Consider the following 14,276-nt stretch of genomic DNA (forward strand, 5'->3'; position numbering starts at 1 on the left):
CTCCTCAGTTCCCCAGTGGATTTATTAGTGTCTGTCTCATATTGATGGTCCCTGGCTCAGGAACATCACGCACAAATTTATGAATACCTTGTACTCATTACATCCTGTGACAGTAGAGGAATATCCCCAGGCAGGCCATGAGATGACTGAGATAGACCCCAGTATTGACAGATGACCATCTGTGTCACGGTGAATGGAATCAGTGGCTGTGCCATCTTTGACTTCCACCTGAGAGAATGTGCAGGAGCTTGGTTAAATAATTCATATGGCAGACTGCACGTCCGACAGTGCAGCACTCCTTCAGTACTGACCCTCCGACAGTGCGGCACTCCCTCAGTACTGACCCTCCGACAGTGCGGCGCACCTTCAGTACTGACCCTCCGACAGTGCGGCGCTCCCTCAGTACTGACCCTCCGACAGTGCGGCACTCCCTCAGTACTGACCCTCCGACAGTGCGCACTCCCTCAGTACTGACCCTCCGACAGTGCGGCGCTCCCTCAGTACTGACTCTCCGACAGTGCAGCACTCCCTCAGTACTGACCCTCCGACAGTGCGGCGCTCCCTCAGTACTGACCCTCCGACAGTGCGGCGCTCCCTCAGTACTGACCCTCCGACAGTGCGCACTCCCTCAGTACTGACCCTCCGACAGTGCGGCACTCCCTCAGTACTGACCCTCCGACAGTGCGGCGCTCCCTCAGTACTGACCCTCTGACAGTGCGGCACTCCCTCAGTACTGACCCTCCGACAGTGCGGCACTCCCTCAGTACTGACCCTCCGACAGTACGGTGCTCCCTCAGTACTGACCCTCCGACAGTGCGGCACTCCCTCAGTACTGACCCTCCGACAGTGCGGCTCTCCCTCAGTACTGACTCTCCGACAGTGCGGCACTCCCTCAGTACTGACCCTCCGACAGTGCGGCACTCCCTCAGTACTGACCCTCCGACAGTGCGGCAGTCCCTCAGTACAGGCCCTCCGACAGTGCGGCGCTCCCTCAGTACCGACCCTCCGACAGTGCGGCACTCCCTCAGTACTGACCCTCCGACAGTGCGGCACTCCCTCAGTACTGACCCTCCGACAGTGCGGCGCTCCCTCAGTACTGACCCTCTGACAGTGCGGCACTCCCTCAGTACTGACCCTCCGACAGTGCGGCACTCCCTCAGTACTGACCCTCCGACAGTGCAGCACTCCCTCAGTACTGACCCTCCGACAGTGCGGCGCTCCCTCAGTACTGACCCTCTGACAGTGCGGCACTCCCTCAGTACTGACCCTCCGACAGTGCGGCTCTCCCTCAGTACTGACTCTCCGACAGTGCGGCACTCCCTCAGTACTGACCCTCCGACAGTGCGGCACTCCCTCAGTACTGACCCTCCGACAGTGCGGCAGTCCCTCAGTACAGGCCCTCCGACAGTGCGGCGCTCCCTCAGTACCGACCCTCCGACAGTGCGGCACTCCCTCAGTACTGACCCTCCGACAGTGCGGCACTCCCTCAGTACTGACCCTCCAACAGTGCGGCGCTCCCTCAGTACCGACCCTCTGACAGTGCGGCGCTCCCTCAGTACTGACCCTCCGACAGTGCGGCGCTCCCTCTGTACCTACCCTCCGACAGTGCAGCACTCCCTCAGTACTGACCCTCCGACAGTGCGGCACTCCCTCAGTACTGACCCTCCGACAGTGCAGCACTCCCTCAGTACTGACCCTCTGACAGTGCGGCACTCCCTCAGTACTGACCCTCCGACAGTGCAGCACTCCCTCAGTACTGACCCTCCGACAGTGCGGCGCTCCCTCAGCACTGACCCTCTCTCTCTCTCTCCCCCCCCTTTAACATGTCCAGTAAGACCGACCTCTTTGACTGAGCTTGAGTCACCTGTCCTCAGGATGACTCCGTTTCTGATTTTACGTCCCTGTGAAGCACCTCGGGGGTGTTTAACTACATTGAAGGTGCTATATCAATGCAGGTTATTGCTTGGTGAGGTGATCTTCCTGGAAGTGTTTGTGAATTCTGCCAGCGGTTAATTGAATCCCTTCCCTGTTCTCCTGGTGCAGCTCTCGCTGTATCAGCCCAACACTGCTCGATTAATCCGATTCTGATCGACCGACCCTGAGGCCTGAACGAGGCTGCGTGTCCGAGGAGACACGTGGAGCCTCTCGCGCAAAACAGGAGCATCAGACAACTGCTGTTAATACAGCGCTCTTCAAACAGTGAAACATCCCAAAGGGGCTTCACCGGGGAGGTTACCAATAACAAACCTCACCCCGAGCCACAAGGGGAGATATGAGGGACAGGCGACCGAAAGCTCGGTCAGAGAGGTCGGTTTTAAGGAGCGTCTTAAAGAAGGAGAGAGAATGAGAGAGAGAGGGGGGCGCGGAGAGGTTGAGGGAGGGAATTCCAGAGCTCAGGGCCCCCCAGGCAGCTGAAGGCACGGCCGCCAATGGTGGAGCGATGGGAATCGGGGTATGCGCGAGAGGCCGTGATTGGAGGAACGCAGAGATCTCGGAGGGTTGTAAGGGCTGGAGGAGGTTTCAGAGATAGGGAGGGGGTGTAAGGGCTGGAGGAGGTTTCAGAGATAGGGAGGGGGTGTAAGGGCTGGAGGAGGTTTCAGAGATAGGGAGGGGGTGTAAGGGCTGGAGGAGGTTTCAGAGATAGGGAGGGGGTGTAAGGGCCGGAGGAGGTTACAGAGATAGGGAGGGGTGTAGGGGCTGGAGGGGGTTACAGAGATAGGGAGGGGTGTGGGGGCTGGAGGAGGTTACAGAGATAGGAAGGGGTGTAGGGGCTGGAGGAGGTTACCGAGATAGGGAGGGGTGTAGGGGCTGGAGGAGGTTACAGAGATAGGGAGGGGTGTAGGGGCTGGAGGAGGTTACAGAGATAGGAAGGGGTGTAGGGACTGGAGGAGGTTACAGAGATAGGGAGGGGTGTAGGGGCTGGAGGAGGTTACAGAGATAGGGAGGGGTGTAGGGGCTGGAGGGGGTTACAGAGATAGGGTGGGGTGTAGGGGCTGGAGGAGATTACAGAGATAGGGAGGGGTGTAGGGGCTGGAGGAGGTTACAGAGATAGGAAGGGGTGTAGGGACTGGAGGAGGTTACAGAGATAGGGAGGGCTGTAGGGACTGGAGGAGGTTACAGAGATAGGAAGGGGTGTAGGGACTGGAGGAGGTTACAGAGATAGGGAGGGGTGTAGGGGCTGGAGGAGGTTACAGAGATAGGGAGGGGTGTAGGGGCTGGAGGAGGTTACAGAGATAGGGAGGGGTGTAGGGGCTGGAGGAGGTTACAGAGATAGGGAGGGGTGTAGGGGCTGGAGGAGGTTACAGAGATAGGGAGGGGTGTAGGGGCTGGAGGAGGTTACAGAGATAGGGAGGGGTGTAGGGGCTGGAGGAGGTTACAGAGATAGGGAGGGGTGTAGGGACTGGAGGAGGTTACAGAGATGAGAAATTTAACATTGAGACGTTGATCACCCTGTTCCTCACACACTGAGCGATGGATAATGGGACCTGGTTCCCATTCGGGTATGGGGACACCAGAATTTCAGCTGAGCTGAAGTTTATGGAGGAGGCCATTCAGCCCCTCGAGCCTGTTCCGGTGTTCAGTCAGACCACGTCTGATCTTGGAATATAACTCCATCTACCCGCTATGATTCTGTCGCCTTTAATCTCCTTACCCAACAAAAAGCCATCAACCTCATTCTGTAATCGACAATTGCCCCCCCCGCCCAACACCCCAGCCACCAGCCTCGAGAGCTTTTTTGCGGAGGGAGGGTTGCGGATTCCCACTCCCCTTTGAGTGAAGAAGTGCTTCCCGACATCGCCGCTGAACGGCTTGGCTCTCATTTTAATATCCTACCCCCCCTCTCCTCCCCCCACAGCGCCTTGTTCCGGACTCTCTCCCCCCGCCACGGAAGAAGGGGTCAAGCGACGGACACTCGCTTGACCCCCATCCCTGGGGCCAGGGCGGTCGGTCACACCGATGGCCCTGGCTGGAAGCAGCAGGCTGAAGACAGGCGGTGGGATCTTCCTGTGCCGCGTGGCTCGGCGCTGCTCCGAGTTGAAGGCAGAAACGTCACCGAGTGGGGGCGGGGAGAGTCGGTAGGGTGGTGCTGAGAAGCGTTGACAAAGCGGGCATTATCTGCCCCGAGTAGGTCACCAGATCATCTCTGCTGCCGCCTGTGGTGATAAAAAACCTTAATCCCTGCTCTGTTGTTCTAAGGAGCAGCTAAACGAATTAGGAAGTGTCTGTTTGTACTGAGACGGTGTGACTCACCCTACGGTCTTCCAGAACACAGCCTCAGCCAACAGAGTCCAGCACTCCTGGCCTGGCTGTTGCTCCCCGAAACGTTTTAGACACTGGCTTTTCCCCAGTGGGACCTCACCTCAAATCCCACTCGTCCAGTCAAAGCTTCAACTCAGGAACAGGGGGAGGCCCCATTCAGTCCCCCTCCTCGAGCCTGTTACACAGGAACAGGAGGAGGCCATTCAGCCCCTCTCGAGCCTGTTACACAGAAACAGGAGGAGGCCTATTCAGTCCCTCCTCAAGCCTGTTACACAGGAACAGGAGGAGGCCATTCAGCCCCCTCCTCGAGCCTGTTACACAGGAACAGGAGGCCATTCAGCCCCCTCCTCGAGCCTTTTACACAGGAACAGGAGGAGGCCATTCAGTCCCCTTCTCGAGCCTGTTACACAGGAACAGGAGGAGGCCATTCAGTCCCCTCCTCAAGCCTGTTACACAGGAACAGGAGAAGGCCATTCAGTCCCCTTCTCGAGCCTGTTACACAGGAACAGGAGGAGGCCATTCAGTCCCCTTCTCGAGCCTGTTACACAGGAACAGGAGGAGGCCATTCAGTCCCCCTTTCGAACCTAAGATAAAGGCAAAATACTGCGGATGCTGTAAATCTGAACCAAAGACAAAAAATGCTGGAAAAAACTCAGCAGGTCGGACAGCATCTGTGGAGAGAGAGACAGAGTTAGCGTTTCGAGTCCGAATCACTCTTCTTCAAAACTAAAGAGAGGTAAAAATTTGGTGAAGTATATAAGGGAGGGCGGGTCGGGTGAAGCTGGATAAAGGCTATTGATAGGTGGAGGCAATGGAGAAATTGCGAAAAATGTCAAGGTGGAAGGTGCGTTGATGGTGGCGATACTGGCTCAAGGAGGTGCTAATGGTGACATTAAGAGTAGAAAGCAGGATGAGCCAGTGACTGATGGACCGAGTGGAGGTGGGGTGGGGTGGGAGGAGGAGATGGTGTGGGAGAAAAGATCAAAATTGGCTAAAAGCTGGGGATAAAACAATGAAAAAAATGGAAATAAATTAAAAATAATAATAATAAAAATAGGTGAGAAAAAAAATATATAAAAATAAAAATGAATATTTGAAAAAAAGGGGATCAGGAAGGGGTGTAGATGGAGGAGAGAGTTCATGGTCTGAAGTTGTTGAACTCAATGTAAAGTCTGGAAGGCTGTAAAGTGCCTAGTCGGAAGATGAGGTGCTGTTCCTCCAGTTTGCGTTGAGCTTCACTGGAACATTGCAGCAGGCCAAGGACGGACATGTGGGCATGAGAGCAGGGTGGAGTGTTAAAATGGCAAGCGACAGGGAGGTCTGGGTCGTGCTTGCGGACAGACCGAAGGTGTTCTGCAAAGCGGTCACCCAGTCTGCGTTTGGTCTCTTCAATGTAGAGGAAACCGCATTGGGAGCAGCCAATGCAGTAGACTAAATTGAGGGAAGTGCAAGTGAAATGCTGCTTCACTTGAAAGGAGTGTTTGGGCCCTTGGACGGTGAGGAGGGGGGAAGTAAAGGGGCAGGTGTTGCACCTTCTGCGGTTGCATGGGAAGGTGCCATGGGAGAGAATTGAGGGTGCTGGAGGAATGGGACCAGGGTGTCCCGGAGGGAACAGTCCCTGCAGAATGCCAACCGGGTGTGGGTAGTGAGGGGAAGATGTGTTTGGTGGTGGCATCATGCTGGAGTTGGTGGAAATGGCGGAGGATGATCCTTTGAACGCGGAGGCTGGTGGGGTGATAAGTGAGGACAAGAAACTTTCGAGCCTGTTACACAGGGACAGGAGGAGGCCATTCAGCCCTCTTCTCAAACCTGTTACACAGGAACAGGAGGAGGCCATTCAGCCCCCTTCTCGAACCTGTTACACAGGAACAGGAGGAGGCCATTCAGCCCCCTTTCGAACCTGTTACACAGGGACAGGAGGAGGCCATTCAGCCCTCTTCTCGAACCTGTTACACAGGAACAGGAGGAGGCCATTCAGCCCTCTTCTCGAACCTGTTACACAGGAACAGGAGGAGGCCATTCAGCCCTCTTCTCAAACCTGTTACACAGGAAGAGGAGGAGGCCATTCAGCCCTTCTTGAGACTGTTAAACAGGAACAGGAGGAGCCCGTTCAGTCCCCTCCCGCCGGTTCCACCATTCAGTTTGGTCACAGCTGATCTGTATCTTAACTCCATCTACCCACCTTGGTCCCATAACCCCCTGGGCCCCTCACCCAGCAGAAATCCACCCACCTCAAGCCTGACATTTCCAACTGACCTCCGGCCTCCCGGGATTTTTGGCGGAGGAAGAGAGTTGCACTCCCCTTGGTGGGGAGGAGTGCTTCCTGACATCACCCCTGATCGGCCTGGCTGTACACTGAAATGAAGAAGGGGAGGAGGCATGTGTGGAGCACGAACACCAGCACGGAGCAGATGGGCCCAATGGCCTGGTTCTGCGCTGCCAGGTTCAATGTAATTCCCTGGGGGGGTGCCTTGGGGGTGGGGAAGGGTGGTCCATGTTCTGTTACTAGCGAGCGAGGGGATTGGGAGCGGGAGTGGGTGATACCCGTCTAACCCTGGGTATCTTCTCTCCGCAGTTGACAACGTCCCCAGACCTTCTCCCTGACCAGCCGCATCGACCAGTGGCTGCCCCGCTTTCGTATCCCCAGGATCGGTGGCCTTATGGACCTGCAGCGCCTGCTGTTCAGCCAGTTGTACGCAGCAGGGAATGGGGCCTACAGGGCCTGGAGCCTGAGCCTCGCTTTCACTGGGCGCGCCTTCAGCTTCACGCTCCGCCTGCTCTCGCAGCTGGCCGTCCTTCTGGTGCTCTCCCTCTTCAATGTCCTCAACGCCTGGGTAAGTTCTCAGACCCCCACCCACCTCACTCGCTCCCCTTCCCAATCTGCATCCCCTTCACATGCCCGTCTCCCGCCATCCAGCTTATTCCAAAACTCTACCGGCCCCCCTGTCCCGCTGCTTGGGGGGCCCTGAGCTCTGGAATTCCCTCCCTAAACCTCTCCCCCTCTCTCTCCTCCTTTAAGACGCTCCTTAAAGCCGACCTCTTTGACCGAGCTTTTGGTCACCCTGTCCCTAATATCTCCTCACGCGGCTCAGGGTCAGATTGTGTCTGATCACGCTCCAGTGGAGCATCTTGGGATGTTTGACTATGGTGAAATATGGTGGAAGTGCTCAATGTTGTAATGGAGGAAGTGTGGCTGCCAATTTGTGCACAGCAAGATCCCACAGGCAGCAATGTGATATCATCAGATTCAATTTCTTAGTCTTTAGTTCAAGGATATATAGTGGACCCATGACACCGCAGAGAGTCTCACTGCTCTTCTGGTAGTGGCTGTGGGTTCCTTTATGTCCCTGTGAGAGGGCAGATGGGGCCTCAGTGTAACATCTCAAATGATGGCGCAGCCAACAGTGCGGCACTCCCTCAGTACTGACCCTCCGACAGTGCAGCCCTCCCTTAGTACTGACCCTCCGACAGTGCGGCACTCCCTCAGTACCGACTCTCTGACAGTGCGGCACTCCCTCAGTACCGACTCTCTGACAGTGCGGCGCTCCCTCAGTACTGACCCTCCAACAGTGCAGCCCTCCCTTAGTACTGACCCTCCGACAGTGCGGCGCTCCCTCAGTACTGACCCTCCGACAGTGCGGCACTCCCTCAGTACCGACTCTCTGACAGTGCGGCACTCCCTCAGTACTGACCCTCCGACAGTGCAGCACTCCCTCAGTACTGACCCTCCGACAGTGCAGCACTCCCTCAGTACTGACCCTCCGACAGTGCAGCCCTCCCTCAGTACTGACCCTCCGACAGTGCGCCGCTCCCTCAGTACCGACCCTCCGACAGTGCGGCCCTCCCTCAGTACTGACCCCCCGACAGTGCGGCGCTCCCTCAGTACTGACCCTCCGACAGTGCGGCACTCCCTCAGTACTGACCCTCCGACAGTGCAGCACTCCCTCAGTACTGACCCTCCGACAGTGCAGCACTCCCTCAGTACTGACCCTCCGACAGTGCGGTTCTCCCTCAGTACTGACCCTCCGACAGTGCGACACTCCCTCAGTACTGACCCTCTGACAGTGCGGCGCTCCCTCAGTACTGACCCTCCGACAGTGCGGCGCTCCCTCAGTACTGACCCTCCGACAGTGCAGCACTCCCTCAGTACTGACCCTCCGACAGTGCAGCACTCCCTCAGTACTGACCCTCCGACAGTGCGGCGCTCCCTCAGTACTGACCCTCCGACAGTGCGGCACTCCCTCAGTACTGACCCTCCGACAGTGCGGTTCTCCCTCAGTACTGACCCTCCGACAGTGCGACACTCCCTCAGTACTGACCCTGCGACAGTGCAGCACTCCCTCAGCACTGACCCTCCGACAGTGCGGCTGGATTTTGCGTGGATGCCCCTGAAGCGGGGTCGCAAATGCACGACCTTCTGACCCCCGAAGCGAGCGAGCGATGCGCCCACGGAATAACGTGCTCCTAATACCCGGGGAGGGAGCGCGGAGCAGGTACCTGTAGAGGGGGCTGCCATTGGGAAACCGGAAATGAATGGGCTGCTTGTGACCTCCCGGAGCACTTCCTGGAGATTTCTTGCTCAATTATCCACGTGTGGGAATAAATAGCACGAGAGGAATGTGAGGAATGCACGAGGTGCCACCCAAAGCATCTATGGCATTCGTGTATTAACCACCAAATTAACACTCGGTTGCCCTGGGTTCCCACCTCCTTCCCGATTGGCCAAGGGGCCAACTCTGCAGGCAGCAAATAACAAACCCCCAAAATCATTGGAGCGTCAACTTGGGCATTTTAAAAAGAAACAGTTTTATTTAATACATCGAAAGGTATCGATTGTGAGGCAGACAGGGTTGTTCCGTTGAGAGATGGGGTGATGCGGGGGGTGGCATCCCATCGGATTAACGATGAGACGCTCGCAATCGGATTGGATGTGCTGATGGCCAATGGGGATTGGATGTACTGATGGCCAATGGGGATTGGATGTACTGATGGCCAATGGGGATTGGATGTACTGATGGCCAATGGGGATTGGATGTACTGATGGCCAATGGGGATTGGATGTACTGATGGCCAATGGGGACTGGATGTACTGATGGCCAATGGGGATTGGATGTACTGATGGCCAATGGGGATTGGATGTACTGATGGCCAATGGGGATTGGATGTACTGATGGCCAATGGGGACTGGATGTACTGATGGCCAATGGGGACTGGATGTACTGATGGCCAATGGGGATTGGATGTACTGATGGCGAATGGGGACTGGATGTACTGATGGCCAATGGGGATTGGATATAGTGATGGCCAATGGCGGAAAGAGCAATAGAAGCAGCTCAGAGAGAGGGGTTCACTTGCCTCACCCCTGGGATGAGGGGCTTATCTTAACGAGGAAAGGTTCAGCAGGTTGGGCCGACACCCACTGGAGTTCAGAAGAGTGTGGGACGAAATTATTGGAACATCTAAGATCCCGAGGGGACTTGACCGGGTGGATGCGGGGAGGATGCTCCCCCTCCTTGGCGAGACCAAAACTAGCGGACGCAGTTTAAGAATAAGGAGACGAGGAGGAAATGTTTCTCTCTCAGGGTTGTTCGTCGGTGGAATTCTCTCCCCTCCCCGGAGAGCAGTGGAGGCCGGGTCACTGAATATACTCAAGGCTGAAGCTGGACGGATTTTTGGTCGCCAAGGGAGTCGAGGGTTATAGCGGGGGGGGGACGGGCAGGAAAGTGGAGTTGGGACCACGACCAGATGAGCCACGACCTTATTGAATGGCGGAGCAGGCTGGAAGGGCTGAGTAGCCTACTCCTGCCCCCAAGTCCGACATCCCTGTGAGCTTCAGACATCAAGGAGAGACCGATTGACCCGCAGGGTGGGGAGCATAAAGGCCACAGAGTTTCCAAACAAACTGGTGGCTTCGAACAGCAACGTCGTCTGTGGCTCGGGGTGAGGTTTGTTATTGGTAACCTCCCCTGTGAAGCCCCTTTGGGATGTTTCACTGTTTGAAGAGCGCTGTATTAACAGCAGTTGTCTGATGCTCCTGTTTTGCGCGAGAGGCTCCACGTGTCTCCTCGGACACGCAGCCTCGTTCAGGCCTCAGGGTCGGTCGATCAGAATCGGATTAATCGAGCAGTGTTGGGCTGAGACAGCGAGAGCTGCACCAGGAGAACAGGGAAGGGATTCAATTAACCGCTGGCAGAATTCACAAACACTTCCAGGAAGATCACCTCACCAAGCAATAACCTGCATTGATATAGCACCTTCAATGTAGTTAAACACCCCCGAGGTGCTTCACAGGGACGTAAAATCAGAAACGGAGTCATCCTGAGGACAGGTGACTCAAGCTCGGTTAAAGAGGTCGGTTTTATTGAGCATCTTAAAGTGGGGGGGAGAGAGAGACGGAGAGGCGGAGAGGTTTAGGGAGGAAATTCCAGAGCTCAGGGCCCCCAGGCAGCTGAAGGCATGGCCGCCAACGGTGGAGCGATGGGAATCGGGGGATGCACAAGAGGCCGGAATTGGAGGAGCGCAGAGATCTCGGAGGGTTGTAGGGGCTGGAGGAGGTTACAGAGATAGGGAGAGGTGTAGGGGCTGGAGGAGGTTACAGAGATAGGGAGGGGTGTAGGGGCTGGAGGAGGTTACAGAGATAGGGAGGGGTGTAGGGGCTGGAGGAGGTTACAGAGAGAGGGAGGGGTGTAGGAGCTGGAGGAGGTTACAGAGATAGGGAGGAGTGTAGGGGCTGGAGGAGGTTATAGAGATAGGAAGGGATGTGGGGGCTGGAAGGATTTGACGAGAATTTTAAAATCAACACCTTGTTTGACCAGTAGCAAACGTTGGTCACCGAGCACAGGGGAACGGGACTCGGTGCGAGTTAAGGTAAAGGGCGGCAGCAGTGTTTTGGATGACGGAGTGTGGAATGTGGGAGACCAGCCGGGAGAGTGTTGGACCAGCTGTGTCTAGAGGCAACGAAGGCGTGAATGAGGGCTTCAGCAGCCGATGAGCTGAGACCGGGGGTGGCGGGGAGGGGGGTGGGGGGAGGGGTGCGAAATGGGGCGATGTTCCAGAGGCAGAAATACGTAGTCCTAAGAATGGAGCGATTATGAGGTCGGAAGGTCATCTCGGGGTCAAACGTGACCTCAAGGTTGCAGGGCAACTGGACCAGTCTAAGAATGTCCATAGCTGGAGAACGGAGCGGGGACTGTAAACAACGGCTTCAGTCTTCCCAATATTTAACTGGAGGAGATTTCCGCTCATCCGATACGGGATGTCGGATAAGCCGCCTGATAATTTAGCGACAGGAGCCGACAGAGGTGGTGTGAGGAGGTAGAGCTGGGTGTCGTCTGCCTACATGCGAAAACTAACACCCGCGCTTTCAGATAAAGTCACCGAGGGACAGCGCGTCAGTGAGAAATGGGAGGGGGCCAAGGATGGATCCTCAGGGGATGCCCGAGGTTAGAGTGCAGGAGCGGGGGAGAGAGAGACCACTGGAGGTGATATGCTGGCTACGAGATGAACAGGCCCAGGAGAGAGCAGTCCCATCCAGCTGGACGACAGTGGAGAGGTGCTGGAGGAGGGTGGGTTTGGTCCACCCCCTGTCCAAGGCTGCAGACAGGTCGAGAAGGACCAGGAGGGAAAGTTTACCTTTGTCACGGTCACACAGGATGCCGTGGGTGACTTTGATAAAGAGCCGTCTGGGAACCCGGGGCAGGACGCGGGAAACTGATTGAAGGTCCAGACTCGATCTCTCAAACGACGCTGTGTTTACTCACCGAGATTGTTATAATTCCTGACGGTTAATTATTAGTCAACGACCGAAACTGTTGCTGCCACTCTGAGCGGGAGATGGTGTATCGGACTGACATCACGTTGGGAGAAGGCCTCCCCTACCCCTCCCGCAATGCAGCTCCTCCTCCCTCAGCCCCTCTACCAGTGTCCTGCTCATCCACAGAGGATCGGACCCGGATGCCAAGCCAGTTTTGGGCCCACACGGAGTTACCACATCAGACGAAAACGAGGCACCAGGAGGGAGAGAACTTTTAATGTGATAAAACGCACCCCCCCACCGCCCCCCCCCCGAGCACCTCACAGGAACATAAATCAGGCAGAGTCTGACCCCCCAGCCACATAGGGCCATATTAGGGGCAGGTGACCAAAAGCTAGGTCAAAGAGGTCGGCTTTAAGGAGAGAGAGAGAGGGAGGGCCGGAGAGGTTTAGGGGGGAATTCCAGAGCTCAGGGCCCCCCAGGCAGCTGAAGGCACGGCCGCCAATGGTGGAGCGATGGGAATCGGGGGATGGGCAAGAGGCCGGAATTGGAGGAGCGCAGAGATCTCGGAGGGTTGTAGGGGCTGGAGGAGGTTACAGAGATAGGGAGGGGTGTAGGGGCTGGAGGAGGTTACAGAGATAGGGAGGGGTGTAGGGGCTGGAGGAGGTTACAGAGATAGGGAGGGGTGTAGGGGCTGGAGGAGGTTACAGAGATTGGGAGGGGTGTAGGGGCTGGAGGAGGTTACAGAGATAGGGAGGGGTGTAGGGGGCTGGAGGAGGTTACAGAGATAGAGAGGGGTGTGGGGGCTGGAGGAGGTTACAGAGATAGAGAGGGGTGTGGGGGCTGGAGGAGGTTACAGAGGTAGAGAGGGGTGTGGGGGCTGGAGGAGGTTACAGAGATAGGGAAAGGGTGAGGGCCACATAGGGACTTGAGCCCTGTATCAATCCCCAAACTAATCCCACTGCCCCACTCTCTCCCCATAGCCCTGTATAAATCCCAAACTAATCCCACTGCCCCACTCTCTCCCCATAGCACTGTATCAATCCCAAACTAATCCCACTGCCCCACACTCTCCCCATAGCCCTGTATAAATCCCAAACTAATCCCACTGCCCCACACTCTCCCCATAGCCCTGTATCAATCCCAAACTAATCCTACTGCCCCACTCTCTCCCCATAGCCCTGTACCAATCCCAAACTAATCCCACTGCCCCGCTCTCTTCCCATAGCCCTGTATCAATCCCAAACTAATCCCACTGCCCCGCTCTCTTCCCATAGCCCTGTATCAATCCCAAACTAATCCCACTGCCCCACTCTCTCCCCATAGCCCTGTATCAATCCCAAACTAATCCCACTGCCCTGCTCTCTCCCCATAGCCCTGTATCAATCCCCAAACTAATCCCACTGCTCTGCTCTCTCCCCACAACCCTGTATCAATCCCACACTAATCACACTGCCCCACTCTCCCCATAGCCCTGTACCAATCCCAAACTAATCCCACTATCCCACTCTCTCCCCATAGCCCTGTATCAATCCCAAACTAATCCCACTGTCCCACTCTCTCCCCATAGTCCCGTATAAATCCCAAACTAATCCCACTATCCCACTCTCTCCCCATAGCCCTGTATCAATCCCAAACTAATCCCACTGTCCCACTCTCTCCCCATAGTCCTGTATCAATCCCAAACTAATCCCACTGCCCCACTCTCTCTCCATAGCCCGGTATCAATCCCAAACTAATCCCACTGCCCCACTCTCTCCCCATAGCCCAGTATCAATCCCAAACTAATCCCACTTTCCCACTCTCTCCCCATAGTCCCGTATAAATCCCAAACTAATCCCACTGCCCCACTCGCTCCCCATAGCCCTGTATCAATCCCAAACTAATCCCACTGCCCCACTCTCTCCCCATAGCCCTGTATCAATCCCCAAACTAATCCCACTGTCCCACTCTCTCCCCATAGCCCTGCATCAATCCCCAAACTAATCCCACTGCCTCGCTCTCTCCGCATAGCCCAGTATCAATCCCAAACTAATCTCACTGCCCCACTCTCTCCCCATAGCCCTGTATCAATCCCAAACTAATCCCACTGCCCCGCTCTCTCCCCATAGCCCAGTATCAATCCCCAAACTGATCCCACTGCCCCGCTCCCTCCCCATAGCCCAGTATCAATCCCAAACTAATCCCACTGCCCCACTCTCTCCCCAAAGCCCTGTATCAATCCCAAATTAATCCCACTGCCCCGCTCTCTCCCCATAGCCCT

The sequence above is a fragment of the Cetorhinus maximus genome, unplaced genomic scaffold, assembly GCF_964194155.1.
Source record: "Cetorhinus maximus unplaced genomic scaffold, sCetMax3.hap1.1 HAP1_SCAFFOLD_1635, whole genome shotgun sequence".
NCBI lineage: Eukaryota > Metazoa > Chordata > Chondrichthyes > Lamniformes > Cetorhinidae > Cetorhinus > Cetorhinus maximus.